This window comes from Atractosteus spatula, chromosome 10, assembly GCF_055471065.1.
Source record: "Atractosteus spatula isolate fAtrSpa1 chromosome 10, fAtrSpa1.hap1, whole genome shotgun sequence".
Taxonomy (NCBI): domain Eukaryota; kingdom Metazoa; phylum Chordata; class Actinopteri; order Semionotiformes; family Lepisosteidae; genus Atractosteus; species Atractosteus spatula.
This window is the reverse complement of record NC_142715.1, coordinates 12,710,501-12,724,805: the sequence shown is the minus strand read 5'-3', so window position 1 is coordinate 12,724,805 and position 14,305 is coordinate 12,710,501. Positions and strand designations below refer to the sequence as shown.

The following is a 14,305-nucleotide window of genomic DNA, read 5'->3' as shown; positions in this document are numbered from 1 at the left end:
CGCCATGGCCGTTACAAATGTGGCAAAAACAAACCAAACCTAAACCTAAACCTCTTCTGTGCACCAAACCCTATTCCCTTAATCTTATACTCGTACAAAAACTCTACTCTCAACTTCTGGGCTTTAACCCTGTAAATCTCCAACACTGGCTGGAGACTCTGTGTGTCCGTGCTCAGCGGTTATATAGGAAAGGACTCAGCGCGCAGCAGGTGCGGCTCATTGCTCTACGCTCCCCGTGCGGAATGCGCGTCTCCTCCTTCCAGACTCGTAACACCGCTGCATACATCCCTCTTAAATCCCAGAAACAGAAACTCCGGGGCGTTTCTGTGAGTCAGTACTGGGTTTCTCTGTTCGAGGTTACAAGCAGAAACAAAAAAGCGCTGAAAGCAGGAAGTTATTTCTGCTCGTAGGCATAAACGTGTAAAAATAAATTTTCTGATTCCTAAAACCCTAATAAAATCCATCTAAGTCTCCCTTTCGTTCCCAATGCACATAACTGAATATAAACCAGTCAAGTTCAGGTACTTTTCTGATGTACAGTATCTGAATAGTTCTGGCGCGGCTGTTGTAACAAAGATACTTACAAACTTTTTCTTCATACGAGCTCTTGCAGTTTTTAAAATGAATATTTTTTTGAATTCACTAAATCACACGAAACACCAGCATCACTTATCGTAAGCATCTGACCAATTACATTCCTGAATGTTAAACCCATTTAGTATTTATTTTTAACTTGTTTTATTTTTTTTTTAAATTACACACCTGTTAACTTAGTCCGGATCGCGGTCACCGAGGACCACTCCTGTCTCCCCAGATGACACTTTTTATTTTTAAGATAAACGCGAGATAAACAACGTTTGTTTGAAACCGCTCCACAAATTTTCTCACATGCACGTATTCTCAAATATCACCACAACAAAACCATAAAGTTTGTTTCCACAGACATGACACTATTATGCAATAAACCAATAAATTAATGAACTAGCAGAATCCCAATAGAAACACAGGGCAACCCGACAGGCACAGCATGTCAATATCATACATTTTTACCAACAAAACCGCAAAAGCAAAAACCAGCAAATATATATATATATATCCCATGTTTTTACCTTATTCTGGAGCATGATATATATCCAAAATAACCCAGACTAGTTTATCTCAAGAGCTAGAGACTAGTAAACGTTACTGATTACGTAATAAATTTTTGAAGAACGAGCGCCAGAAATAAGGCGATTTGATTGGTAAAAAACGCTCTCATTCTTTGTCTTTTCAGCCATTCAGAGCCCTTAGGGGGTGAGACTTCCTCTAGAAGCTTCAGGCTCTATTTTTAGTTGTCAATCATTGACTCAGAAGGGATAATCAATCAGTTTTTTATCAGTTTCTTATCAGTGCTCCTTTTTTCACACCAGAAGGCAACTCTAAAGTTTTTTTTCATTGCATAACAGCAGATAAAGGCTCTCTAGCAGTGTCTTAAGGTTTTTATAGCAATTGCAATGGTTTTTATTCTTATTATTTTCAATATTTTTATGATTTTTTATTATAGGCGTGAAATTTCATTCCAGGTCCAGTCTTCACAAAACATGATGTAGAATTTTTTTCTAATTGATCAATTTGTCCCAAATTTTTATCCAAGCTAGTAGCCACCTAGAACAAGGTTTACAAATCATTCCCAGGCCCTTGACATGCATATAGTTGAAAACTCTGACCTCTGAAGACCAAAAAAAATGTTCGCCAAAAATGTTTTTTTTTCATATGTTTGTCTGCTGAGTGGACACATTAAGAAATATAAGAAATTTGACTATTCACACTCAAAGCCAAGGGGGTTAGCTTCAATTTAAGACCTGTACCAGGCTCCTGCTATGTTCTGCTGCAGAGATATAACAAATGTTTAAGGGGGAGGAAATTCCAGGCGGACATTGGCTAAATATGTCACTGGTAGTAAAAGGTTAAGTATTCTTGCCATTTTTAGCATATTGTAAGTGGATTTTTTGCAAACATTTTATTTTTTAAATCACATGAAACACAATCAACCCATTGTAACTTCACATTGATAATTCCTGAGCTTTATAACTGTGTATTATTTCTTTGTACCTTGTTTTAATATTTTTTTTATTATTTTTGCATTTTACAGAGCTTTCTAATATATTGTGAGCATTTTAGTGTCATTTTAAAATAGGACTATCAATGCTCCTGACTTTTAAACCTGTATTTATTCTGACATTATTCTCTCCACCTGCAGATGAGGGAGGTATTTGATTTTAAATTTGTTGATTTGGGGGGAAAATATACATTCATTTCCTTGTATGTATCACCAGTGGGAAACTTGGCATTTTACGATGAATTGCAATCTTTACTGCAAGGCCTTCAGACTGATATAGAAATGACTGGAAATTTAAATGACACATTTGATAAATCAGACAGGAACAGCATAACATCTAAAATGGCAGAACCCTCTAAAGTACTGAAAAATTTCCGGCACATTCATAATAAATAAAATTTATTTAATTTAAAGCATAAAATTTGCTTTAAAAAGAAAACCACAATTTGTACGATATCATATTTCAATATCAACGTTCAGATGAAGAATTTGAGGATTTGAATATCTATAGAGAGTACATTGATTTTGGGACAATGTTTGCATCTGAATAATCCTTCCTCCTGGAAAGAAGGAAAAAAAAGTTTTGAGTCTCAGTCTTCAGGATCCCCCCCAAAAAACGTGCAAATTTGTTTCCGATGTATTTTGGATAAAGATATAACTCTCATAGAAGATACATTTTATCAGTTGAATGCAGTCGTTACTTTCGACTTTTTATATGATGATAGGACCTACATTTAGGGCTCAGTACTGATAACACTGCTGCTATTGATGGAGTAGAAATAACTGATGTACTGGCAGTTTTTTTTTTCTGAGGCAAGAAGTCCGAGAACACCTCCTATAAAAATGTTAAGATTCAGAGCAAGAAATATTTTCGCCTAATGCTATTGCATTAACAAGGCTGAAGTTTGCTTCTTATTCGCCAGCTGCTGCTTTGCGTTTTTCGTTCCATCTTAAATGCTGCTGCTGTGATGTTATGTCGTCTTTCGCCTGAAGATGGCTCTCTACAGTCATTTTTAAAAATACTTATCCGGATGTATCACTGTACATATCCTCAGTAAAGGGGAATATGTAAGTAGAGACTGTCCAAATTGCATTTTTGTATGAAACACATTTCAGAAACACAACTCACAATAAAACAAACTGGCATGTTATACCACGAGTAAATAAGACAAAGGCAAAACGTAAATTCACTGGCACTTTCTGCATGTTTTCCACGACCTTGCCTTCTGATCATAAAAAGTCTCAAACTCTTGCATTTTGCAAGAAATTTTAATATAGCAGTTTTAAATGGGACATTTAGAACATGGCATATGAGACTATATGGTTAACTGAGGATGAGCAGAGGGTGATCGAACCTACCTCCTGGTTATAAAAATGTCTAAAAATTCTGACACAGATGTGTGAGAGACAATGGAAAAGACTATCAAAATCCTGAACTTCAGGACATTGTACTGTACTGTTTTTTAAATACGACCCTCTGAACATGGCATGAGAGAATACATTGTCAAATGGTAAATGCAATGTTTGCTATATTGCTAGGGCCCTCCCTCCTGATTTTAAAATTGTCTCATATTTCTGACATCAAGGTGTGAGACACAATATAACAGACTGTCAAAATCCTGAACTTCAGGACATTTTATGATACCATTTTAAAAATATGACCCTCTGAGCATGGCATGTGAGAAAATGGCATGTGAGAACGCATTGGGAAAAGGTGAATGCAATTTCTGCTGAATGGCTATGGCCCACCCTCCTGATTATAAACTCGTCTCAGAATTCTGACACTGAGGTGTGAGATACAATGTGACAGACACCATTAAATCGTGAAGTACAAGAGATTATACTGTTACGTTTTTTTTAATATTGACCCTCTGGCATGTGAGGACTTGTAGTCAACAAAATAGCACACATTCTGCCAATTTGCTTTGTCCCTCCTTCCTCGTTACCAAAACATCTTAGTATACCGACACTAAGGTAAATGTCTCTAAATCCAGAAGTTAAGTTGTCAAAGTATATCGGAGTCAACCGATATTGATCAGGTTCTGCTGATGCCGAGCCCGCAGCCTTCACCATAAGGTCCAATTCCCCAAGCCTACTGACCTTATATGTCCATCCCTTCTCGTCAAAATTCGTATTTTCACAGGGCACCCTTCAGAAATTGCAGTATAGAATAAAAAAATTCCAATTGATCTCGGCCGCTGTTGGCGATTTTCCTTTAAAAACACATGATTCTCCAGAAATTTTACGGAGTGTATCACTTACACCGAGACCGAGAAGTGTTAAGCTGTACATGAGTCTTTGTGGCTCGGTTGTTAACCAAAAGGGTGGAGGTTTGAGACCATCCAGGGATGCTATGAGTCTTTTAATGAACACACCCTCTTCACTTCATTTCTCCACGGCCGGTCTTGTACCGCAATCAAATACAGAGCCCGTAAGGGGCAGTAAGCCCGCATATATAGCTCACTGTGTATATAATGACGAAGCAGAGGTTAGTTTCTCATCTGCATGTTGCAGAGCCTTACGCAACTCGTACCAACAGCTGGGGTTTGATCCCTGCACGGGCTATTAGTTGAAAGACCATTGTAAATGACGTGTAACAGCTTTATCCAGCTGGCTTTTATGTTTCATACTAAATTGCTATCTTGAAACCAAAATAATTAGAAATATGGAACACAACCATTGTTCCCCAAGAAGGAAAGCTGTTTTACACTGACGTCACTCCTTTTTATTTAATCCAGATTTTAAAGACAACTCCGCCCTCAAAGGAAATCAAAGGAAAATGTTGTATTAGCACGAGCTGCACAGGCTCTGAATCAGACCATTTCAATTAGTCTGATCAGTGCAGGACAAGTTAATGTAGAATTATTGCTTTGTCTGTCTCTTGTTTGTATATAAATGAATGTCTCTGAAAACTTAATGTTAGTTTTTAATTTAGTTTTAGTTTTACGATGTAGGTCATGCGTTGACATATGCACGAACACACGAAATGTCTCATTCCTGATTCAGCTCATGCTCCATAGGAGAGAAAAGATTCCTCCTGTTTCTCGTACAACCATATCAGAACAGAAGCCCGTGTCACCCAGCTCTGATTCAAGATTGAGTCGCATCTTCAACATTTTGTTTTTGTTTCTGATCATTATTTTCTTTAGTTATGATCAATATTGAACTTTTTCTAAATAAAACAAAAATAATCAAACATGCAGGCAGATTTTTTTAAAAGTATTAGGAGTTGACAGGGCGCTCCTTCGGAATAGTCGTCAGAAAATGTGAGAAAAGGAAAGTTACGTAAACTCTCACACACAGCATTAAAGATTGGAATCTGATCATAAAAAACTAGCTGTCTCCCCGTCGGTAATCAAACCCCAGTTTCCCACGTGACAGGCAGGGACACAAACAACTTTACTAACTAGGAGCACTTGCTAGCTATTAGGAGGCATTTACTCTTAAGTATGTTACTGTTTTGGGTTTCGACTTTAATTTTCCCAATACCAGTTTTTTACAAAAGTAAAGGCACACGGCACATGTGTGCCACATCACGTCCGAGTTTAGTGACAACTACCTCAGAGATTGTAAGCTGGGTAGTTTCAGATCACTTTTTTTTAAAGGTCCAAGCAAACCCGAATACCTTTGCAAGAGACATTTCAGAATCCCAGTCAAATCCAGTACGATTGCTGGATCCTTTCAATTCGACTGAACTATAGCACAGATCTGCAGTCCACCATTAGAATACTGTGGGTGTGTTGTATAAGCTACACGGCCAAAATAGTTCTAAAACAGGAGATGCATCCTCGTTTAGGAATGTGGTATAAATTGAAATGGTCTGGGAAGAGTCCTACGTTGGAACACTTCAAAATAGACGTAAAGGGGTATTTACGGACTCTTTCGAAATGTAAGAACAAGCTGTGCGGACCTTATCTTTATTTACCTTGTGTAATCGTTTTTCATAAAGTGTAATTGTATTATAGCATGTGCCCCTGACGATGTTCTTGATACGTTATATGTGCTCTTGTTTGTATTGTATGTAGTTTTGTTGTTCAAATAAAACGTAAAAGACAACTTTCCGGATGCGGCTGCTGTAAAAATAAAAGGGTGCTGTACGCAGAGGTCTAAACCTGCTCCACAGAAGATCTTTATCCAGAGGTGTTAAAGAAGTCGAGATCTCGCCATGAGAGGGGAAGCATCTCAGAAAAAGCAGGTGCAGTCGGTTCCACGGTCATAACGCCACTAAGTCGGGCGACAAGAGCAAAACCCACCCGACCTCCTCCGAGCAAGTAACGAGACAAAGAGAGATTGCACAGCGGGTAGCGTGGCCGAGCGGTCTAAGGCGCTGGATTAAGACTCCAGTCTCTCCGGGGGCGTGGGTTCAAATCCCACCGCTGCCAGGTGCCTCTGTCGCCACCTCCTTTCAGCTGACTTCAGACGAAAGGGAGGAAATTGCTTTTTGGCAGTCTCTCGAGAAACTAAGCAAAGTGTTTAAAGATACTTTCTCAGCTTGACATCAAGGCACAAAACAAAAACCTTCTTGCGTCCTCTCAACCCAAAAGCGCTTTGCCACTTTTTGCGTTATGCAGGGAACGACGTCTGCCCAGATCACTTTTGTGTCAATGCAAATCGTAGTGTGCCCTCCGTTTTAATGTTGGCTGTGCTGGCGTGCCGCTTCTGTCTGTGAAACTTGAATGTTCTGCTTCTTCACACCGAATCGTTGGCGGGGGTTGAGCTTGTTAAATCTTTGCGCATAGCGCTCCTTTGGAAGTACTTTGTCCAAGTTCAAAAGTGATCGTGGGATTTACTTCATGCGTTCAAGAAGCATGCCTCGCACGACAGATTTAAATGGGGAATGGAGCCTGCTTCTTGCTGTTTTTCCCATGGTTGCAGTTACAAAGTTGATCGTGCTTTCACATTCTGTTAACAGTATTCACTGGCTGAGCTTTATCAGTTGGTTCGTAAAGGAATCTCTGCTTCGGTTCCAGAAAAGTCATCTGTAGTGTGTTTTTTTCCGTGCCCATGGCAGTCTTTTAAAGCTGGTAGTAATGGCGGCGAAGTTAATTTTTTATCCTCTTTAAAAGAATAAGGACGGGCTGGGGCGAGCTCCATTTGCCACTCTTTCAGCTAACCGCTGAACTCGTGAACTGATTACACTGCAGAGCCACAGGCGCCTCGCTTTTCTCCATTCTCTGGGTTAGGGTGAAAAAAAAACACTGCTGGTATTAGCTGGCCTGCTGGGAGTACCTCTTCTTCACTGATAAGCAAGATTTGTGTTTCATCTTTTGCAAGCTGTATAGATTTCTTTCAAAACAAGTTGTTCCAGAAAGGAAACGAACACTTGCATTCACCTGAATTAAAAGGCATGGGATTTGCCCGTAAGGATAAATTCTGTACAGTAAGACAGGAAGAAAGGCACCGCTGGGAATCGGACCCAGGATCTCCTGTTTACTAGACAGGCGCTTTAGCCAACTAAGCCACGGCGCCGGCAAAGGGCCGTCCTTTGACAGCCACTTGGACACGTCTCAACTGCTCTGAGACATCTGCGTTCGGTGTGCACCGAGCCTGCTCGCCTTGCAAGTTGCCTCATTTACATGCGATAGCTCCACCACTAAGAGAAAGGATGAGAAATGGCTTTTATCTGGCACTTTTCATGTCAGAGGATCTCAATCTGCTTTCCGTGTACAAGAGGATGTCCAACTCATGTAGCTAAAGACGTAGACGACAGTGCTCCACTGAAATCTTGATCTCACAACCCTCGGCATGACTCCGCTGTGTTCTGCTTTAGACAAAGGGGGGAAAAGACTTCTTTCATCACACGTTTTGCACTGTTTACGGTGTTTGCAGTGCTCTTTCTTAAATGAAAACCAGGAATCGGCACCATATGAGGTGAGACTAAATAATATTGGAACAAGTAGCCTCGCCATTCCATGCGTGACGTGAGCAAAGTGTAATTCCTGTCTTTATAGTGTGCTTGTTAGAGACTTAGCTGGCACCCAGAGCGCTTTAAATCCGGGAGTCAGCAGTCCAAGACAAGAGAGCTTCCTTTGTCTATGTTTTTTGCGTGAAGGGGGGAAACCATGCGTGTGCTGCAAACGATCTTAGTATCGAAGTGCCGTCCCACATAACGGATCCGAACAATCTGCTTTACAGAGGAGCACTGCCGGAGCTTATTGTGGCAAACTGAAGACCAGGCCGACCTCTTCTGTGACTCTTGAACACTGAATCTCAAGGTTGTGAATTCAAGCTCCACGCTGGCGGGAAATTCCATAGGTAATGATCACATTTTCTTGCATGCTAATCAAAAGAAATATTAAGAAACTTTTCCCGATACCAGTTTTTTACAAAAGTAAAGGCACACGGCATATGTGTGCCACATCACGTAGGAGTTTAGTGACAACTACCTCAGAGATTGTAAGCAGGGTAGTTTCAGATCAGATCACTTTTTTTTATCAAAGGTTCAAGCAAACCCGAATACTTTTGCAAGAGACATTTCAGAATCCCAGTCAAATCCAGTACGATTGCTGGATCCTTCGAATTCGACTGAACTATAGCACAGATCTGCAGTCCACCATTAGAATACTGTGGGTGTGTTGTATAAGCCACACGGCTAAAATAGTTCTAAAACAGGAGATGCATCCTCGTTTAGGAATGTGGTATAAAGTGAAATGGTCTGGGAAGAGTCCTACGTTTGAACAGTTCAAAATAGACATAAAGGGGTATTTACGGACTCTTTCGAAATGTAAGAACAAGCTGTGCGGACCTTATCTTTATTTACCTTGTGTAATCGTTTTTCATAAAGTGTAATTGTATTATAGCATGTGCCCCTGATGATTTTCTTGATACGTTATATGTGCTCTTGTTTGTATTGTATGTAGTTTTGTTGTTCAAATAAAACGTAAAAGACACAACTTTCCGGATGCGGCTGCTGTAAAGATAAAATGACATCAAGGGTGCTGTACGCAGAGGTCTGAAACCTGCTCCACAGAAGATCTTTATCCAGAGGTGTTAAAGAAGTCGAGATCTCGCCATGAGAGGGGAAGCATCTCAGAAAAAGCAGGTGCAGTCGGTTCCACGGTCATAACGCCACTAAGTCGGGCGACAAGAGCAAAACCCACCCGACCTCCTCCGAGCAAGTAACGAGACAAAGAGACAACACACAGCGGGTAGTGTGGCCGAGCGGTCTAAGGCGCTGGATTAAGACTCCAGTCTCTTTTGGGGTGTGGGTTCGAATCCCACCGCTGCCAGGTGCTTCTGTCGCCACCTCCTTTCCGCTGACTTCAGACGAAAGGGAGGGAACTGCTTTTTGGCAGTCTCTCGAGAAACTAAGCAAAGTGTTTAAAGATACTTTCTCAGCTTGACATCAAGGCACAAAACAAAAACCTTCTTGCGTCCTCTCAACCCAAAAGCGCTTTGCCACTTTTTGCGTTATGCAGGGAACGACGTCTGCCCAGATCACTTTTGTGTCAATGCAAATCGTAGCGTGCCCTCCGTTTTAATGTTGGCTGTGCTGGCGTGCCGCTTCTGTCTGTGAAACTTGAATGTTCTGCTTCTTCACACCGAATCGTTGGCGGGGGTTGAGCTTGTTAAATCTTTGCGCATAGCGCTCCTTTGGAAGTACTTTGTCCAAGTTCAAAAGCGATCGTGGGATTTACTTCATGCGTTCAAGAAGCATGCCTCGCATGACAGATTTAAATGGGGAATGGAGCCTGCTTCTTGCTGTTTTTTCCGTGGTTGCAGTTACAAAGTTGATCGTGCTTTCACATTCTGTTAACAGTATTCACTGGCTGAGCTTTATCAGTTGGTTCGTAAAGGAATCTCTACTTCGGTTCCAGAAAAGTCATCTGTAGTGTGTTTTTTTCCGTGCCCATGGCAGTCTTTTAAAGCTGGTAGTAATGGCGGCGAAGTTAATTTTTTATCCTCTTTAAAAGAATAAGGACGGGCTGGGGCGAGCTCCATTTGCCGCTCTTTCAGCTAACCGCCGAACTCGCGAACTGATTACACTGCAGAGCCACAGGCGCCTCGCTTTTCTCCATTCTCTGGGTTAGGGTGAAAAAAAAAACACTGCTGGTATTAGCTGGCCTGCTGGGAGTACCTCTTCTTCACTGATAAGCAAGATTTGTGTTTCATCTTTCGCAAGCTGTATAGATTTCTTTCAAAACAAGTTGTTCCAGAAAGGAAACGAACACTTGCATTCACCTGAATTAAAAGGCATGGGATTTGCCCATAAGGATAAATTCTGTACAGTAAGACAGGAAGAAAGGCACCGCTGGGAATCGGACCCAGGATCTCCTGTTTACTAGACAGGCGCTTTAGCCAACTAAGCCACTTGGACACGTCTCAACTGCTCTGAGACATCTGCGTTCGGTGTGCACCGAGCCTGCTCGCCTTGCAAGTTGCCTCATTTACATGCGATAGCTCCACCACTAAGAGAAAGGATGAGAAATGGCTTTTATCTGGCACTTTTCATGTCAGAGGATCTCAATCTGCTTTCCGTGTACAAGAGGATGTCCAACTCATGTAGCTAAAGACGTAGACGACAGTGCTCCACTGAAATCTTGATCTCACAACCCTCGGCATGACTCCGCTGTGTTCTGCTTTAGACAAAGGGGGGAAAAGACTTCTTTCATCACACGTTTTGCACTGTTTACGGTGTTTGCAGTGCTCTTTCTTAAATGAAAACCAGGAATCGGCACCATATGAGGTGAGACTAAATAATATTGGAACAAGTAGCCTCGCCATTCCATGCGTGACGTGAGCAAAGTGTAATTCCTGTCTTTATAGTGTGCTTGTTAGAGACTTAGCTGGCACCCAGAGCGCTTTAATTCCGGGAGTCAGCAGTCCAAGACAAGAGAGCTTCCTTCGTCTATGTTTTTTGCGTGAAGGGGGGAAACCATGCGTGTGCTGCAAACGATCTTAGTATCGAAGTGCCGTCCCACATAACCGATCCGAACAATCTGTTTAACAGAGGAGCACTGCCGGAGCTTATCGTTGGCAAATTGAAGACCAGGCCGACCTCTTCTGTGACTCTTGAACACTGAATCTCAAGGTTGTGAATTCAAGCTCCACGCTGGCTGGAAATTCCATAGGTAATGATCACATTTTCTTGCATGCTAATCAAAAGAAATATTAAGAAACTTTTCCAGATACCAGTTTTTTACAAAAGTAAAGGCACATGGCACATGTGTGCCACATCACGTCCGAGTTTAGTGACAACTACCTCAGAGATTGTAAGCTGGGTAGTTTCAGATCAGATCACTTTTTTTATCAAAGGTTCAAGCAAACCCGAATACTTTTGCAAGAGACATTTCAGAATCCCAGTCAAATCCAGTACGATTGCTGGATCCTTCGAATTCGACTGAACTATAGCACAGATCTGCAGTCCACCATTAGAATACTGTGGGTGTGTTGTATAAGCCACATGGCCAAAATAGTTCTAAAACAGGAGATGCATCCTCGTTTAGGAATGTGGTATAAAGTGAAATGGTCTGGGAAGAGTCCTATGTTTGAACAGTTCAAAATAGACGTAAAGGGGTATTTACGGACTCTTTCGAAATGTAAGAACAAGCTGTGCGGACCTTATCTTTATTTACCTTGTGTAATCGTTTTTCATAAAGTGTAATTGTATTATAGCATGTGCCCCTGACGATGTTCTTGATATGTTATATGTGCTCTTGTTTGTATTGTATGTAGTTTTGTTGTTCAAATAAAACGTAAAAGACACAACTTTCCGGATGCGGCTGCTGTAAAGATAAAATGACATCAAGGGTGCTGTACGCAGAGGTCTGAAACCTGCTCCACAGAAGATCTTTATCCAGAGGTGTTAAAGAAGTCGAGATCTCGCCATGAGAGGGGAAGCATCTCAGAAAAGCAGGTGCAGTCGGTTCCACGGTCATAACGCCACTAAGTCGGGCGACAAGAGCAAAACCCACCCGACCTCCTCCGAGCAAGTAACGAGACAAAGAGACAGTGCACAGCAGGTAGTGTGGCCGAGTGGTCTAAGGCGCTGGATTAAGGCTCCAGTGTGTTCAGGGGCGTGGGTTCGAATCCCACCGCTGCCAGTTGCTTCTGTCCCCACCTCCTTTCAGCTGACTTCAGACAAAAGGGAGGGAACTGCTTTTTGGCAGTCTCTCGAGAAACTAAGCAAAGTGTTAAAAGATACTTTCTCAGCTTGACATCAAGGCACAAAACAAAAACCTTCTTGCGTCCTCTCAACCCAAAAGCGCTTTGCCACTTTTTGCGTTATGCAGGGAACGATATCTTCCCAGATCACTTTTGTGTCAATGCAAATCGTAGTGTGCCCTCCGTTTTAATGTTGGCTGTGCTGGCATGCCGTTTCTGTCTGTGAAACTTGAATGTTCTGCTTCTTCACACCGAATCGTTGGCGGGGGTTGAGCTTGTTAAATCTTTGCGCATAGCGCTCCTTTGGAAGTACTTTGTCCAAGTTCAAAAGCGATTGTGGGATTTATTTCATGCGTTCAAGAAGCATGCCTCGCACGACAGATTTAAATGGGGAATGGAGCCTGCTTCTTGATGTTTTTCCTGTGGTTGCAGTTACAAAGTTGATCGTGCTTTCACATTCTGTTAACAGTATTCACTGGCTGAGCTTTATCAGTTGGTTCGTAAAGGAATCTCTGCTTCGGTTCCAGAAAAGTCATCTGTAGTGTGTTTTTTTCAATGCCCATGGCAGTCTTTTAAAGCTGGTAGTAATGGCGGCGAAGTTAATTTTTTATCCTCTTTAAAAGAATAAGGACGGGCTGGGGCGAGCTCCATTTGCCACTCTTTCAGCTAACTGCCAAACTCTCGAACTGATTACACTGCAGAGCCACAGGTGCCTCGCTTTTCTTCATTCTCTGGGTTAGGGTGAAAAAAAAACACTGCTGGTATTAGCTGGCCTGCTGGGAGTACCTCTTCTTCACTGATAAGCAAGATTTGTGTTTCATCTTTCGCAAGCTGTATAGATTTCTTTCAAAACAAGTTGTTCCAGAAAGGAAACGAACACTTGCATTCACCTGAATTAAAAGGCATGGGATTTGCCCGTAAGGATAAATTCTGTACAGTAAGACAGGAAGAAAGGCACCGCTGGGAATCGGACCAAAGATCTCCTGTTTACTAGGCAGGCGCTTTAGCCAACTAAGCCACGGTGCCGGCAAAGGGCTGTCCTTTGACAGCCACTTGGACACGTCTCAACTGCTCTGAGACATCTGCGTTCGGTGTGCACCGAGCCTGCTCGCCTTGCAAGTTGCCTCATTTACAGATGCAGCCATTCAAAATGCGCGGGCGATACCGCATTATTTTCCGGTACAGATGCAGCCATTCAAAGTGCGCGTCACAGACACGTACCGCAGGTGACGTCGCTCAGTATGATGCAAGATGACGCGTGGCACCGCAGTACGTGATTGGTTGACCGACAGGGGCACTCGTGGTCCGTTGGTCTGTCGTAGAAAGACTTACAGTAAACGTCTTTGCTGTGCCCGTTGTAGATTTTGAATTTTACCACTGAAGGGAAATCTTAGTAGCTGAGCATAAAAAGAATAGGAGCATACTGTAACGCATGTGAAGGCCATAAACGATATTAATTTTGGAACATAAACATACAGTATATAGCTGGTCTTGGTACTTTAAAGAAAAAAATACACACCAGTATCCATTTCTCCCTAAACATTTTAAGCTTTGAAGTCTTTAACTAACGCGATACTGGAGTCAACAAGCATACTTTTAGAATTTGATTAAAAGGGAATATAATATGGAATCGCGTATCTCAAGAAATTAATAACGATATAATTATATTCATGTTGCAAAAGAACTGCAACAGACATAAAAACTCCCTTGCTTTTAACAGAGCGTTCCATAATTTCTAACTATGAAAATGCCAGGTGAAAGGATTTGTAAACATATTTTGTTAAAGCGAGTCAGATTTTTCCGCAACACATAAAAGACATTTTTCCAAGAAAGTTTAGCCTTTGTCACTAATGAAACCACTAAATAAAGACATAAATATAGAAATCTTAAGATTTGTTTTATTTAATGTTGGTAGCAGGATGAACTGTCAGAGTGTATATTTTGTCACAGAGTTGCTGCAAGATGTTAACAGTGAAAAAGGTATTTAGAAATGAATTATTTCAAGATGAAAATTTTCAGAATAATTGCAAATCTAGCAGGATAGAGAAAGCACAGAAAACTGGCAGTTAGATTGATCAGATTAGTATGAAAAGTCATTTAGCA

General features: G+C 41.5%; 4 non-coding genes across 4 annotated transcripts; 3 read left to right on the top strand and 1 right to left on the bottom strand.

Moving 5' to 3' along the window:
* Positions 1 to 6,398: 6,398 nt before the first annotated feature.
* On the top strand, positions 6,399 to 6,480 carry trnal-aag (transfer RNA leucine (anticodon AAG)). The gene has a single exon. It is a non-coding gene; the product is annotated as a tRNA-Leu (tRNA).
* Positions 6,481 to 7,493: 1,013 nt separating this feature from the next.
* trnat-agu (transfer RNA threonine (anticodon AGU)) lies at positions 7,494 to 7,567 on the bottom strand. The gene has a single exon. It is a non-coding gene; the product is annotated as a tRNA-Thr (tRNA).
* Positions 7,568 to 9,245: 1,678 nt separating this feature from the next.
* Positions 9,246 to 9,327, top strand: trnal-aag (transfer RNA leucine (anticodon AAG)). Its single transcript has one exon. It is a non-coding gene; the product is annotated as a tRNA-Leu (tRNA).
* Positions 9,328 to 12,059: 2,732 nt separating this feature from the next.
* On the top strand, positions 12,060 to 12,141 carry trnal-aag (transfer RNA leucine (anticodon AAG)). Its single transcript has one exon. It is a non-coding gene; the product is annotated as a tRNA-Leu (tRNA).
* Positions 12,142 to 14,305: the final 2,164 nt, after the last annotated feature.